Below are 1,855 nucleotides of genomic sequence, written 5' to 3' on the forward strand. Positions count from 1 at the left end.
CCTTGCATCAAAGCCAGACAGCGCGAGTCAGCGTTGATCAAGGACAGACAACGCCTCCGCAATATGCAGCACGTCGCCGCCTCGTACTAAAGCCAGACCGCGTGTGTCAGCATTGGACCAAGTTCAGACAGTGTCCTTCCAATAAAAAGCCTGAGGTCGTTGTACTTTTCGCACTCGCACGCACTCGCGCTCTCGCAACCTCTTTGTTGGAATATAGCTATTGTGTTCCTTTCCGTGAGCCTTTTTTCTCCGACACTAGGCACTGGAGCGGGTCAGCAGCAGGTAACACAGGCCGGCGAATCAGCAGATATAAGTTTCACTGGCCCACTACTGCATATATAGTGAGATCCTTCATAACGCAAAAGAGCGCTAGTCTCATTTTAGTTTGATGCGCAAACAATTGCAACCCCTCATTTGTTCATTGAGCGCCATCACAAAGGTCGGGAAGAACGGGTTAAAGCGAGCTCAATGGCCCGTGGGCAGTTAAACCCCTGATGGTATTATTGTATGTAAGTGCTAAAGCTCATCATCAGTTGTCCAAAAAAGAACGCAATTTCAACTCATCTCAAAAGAACCCACAAGAACGGAAGTTCTATTTTCACCATAAGGATCCCGGATTTATCATTAAGTGGGTAGGTGGGAAAGATTCCCGCGCAATAAATTGATTTTTCGGAGATGATTGCTGTCAATCACATGTTGTTTTGCCCGATACCGCGACCATTTATATCCAACAAAACTAGTACATTTTGCGACGCCCGAACACATGAGCGTTTTTTCCTCTGTGCTGTTTGTTCCGGAATCGGCTAGACGGTGTATCACTGAGAGCGTATTAGATGCACCAAATGACCAAATGGAACGAGAAGTTCCATTTTTATAAAGCAAATATTTGGGGACATCGCATGTCGAAATATCATTTTGAATGATCTATAACTGGCTACGACATGCTAGATAAAGGGCGTGTGAAAAAATCTGAAGGATTTTGGTCGTGAAATTGGTTACCCCAGGTTTTCTCATGTTTTTAGATCCGACTAGCGTGTTGCGATGCGCTAGCTAGGTTACTGCATCGATGGTCTTTATAGTTGTTCAGTAAATAAAAGAAGCTAATAAATCGTAATGTTCAGGTAGCCCACCTTGTGTGAACGTTATCACAGTGCGAAAATTGGTGGATATCTGTGCAGTATGGGGTAAGTTCGTCGATTCCGCAAACCTCAAAATTGCCCCCAGCCCGTACATTTGCCGACAAGCAACGGCACCAATAAACTTTTACCCGCTGCATTCAGTATTTTTCGTGACTTGCGACTTTGTTTTGATATACTGACAGAATTTTTCACAAACAAAGTTACCACAATGTAATGTCATCAAAAGGTTTAGCTGGTTCAGTGACTTTCTCGTGCATCCGTGTGCACTGATTCTTATATTTCGTCACATAGCAACCGTAAAGCGCGAAAAAGCATGTTTCCCCAGGATACGTCGAAGTTGATTATTCCAGTTAACCATTATTCGGGAGGAAAGCGAAGATGCCTCAGCGCCGTAATGTTTATTCACTGTGATAGAGTAAGCGCTCACCAAGATAGTCCGTCCTAAGGAACTACAACAGGCTTAAAATTGATACGCACACTTGTTCAGGCGTAAGTCACATCTTGGGAAGGTTTCGCCAATAGTAGTACGCTAAAAACGTGTTCATGGTTTGTGAGATTGGTCGAACTGAAATACATTGTGCGTCTAGCCGCCGGCCTGGAAACCTGTATGCAGCTGTGTAATTTAAGCTGCGTTTCCAATCGCTCATTTAGTTGACAATCGGCGGTACCGTGTACGAGACTACTTTTCCGCATTTCCGCATCTCCGTCTACAGAAT

The sequence above is a fragment of the Opisthorchis viverrini genome (genome assembly GCF_000715545.1).
Source record: "Opisthorchis viverrini unplaced genomic scaffold opera_v5_239, whole genome shotgun sequence".
In the NCBI taxonomy this organism is placed as follows: domain Eukaryota; kingdom Metazoa; phylum Platyhelminthes; class Trematoda; order Opisthorchiida; family Opisthorchiidae; genus Opisthorchis; species Opisthorchis viverrini.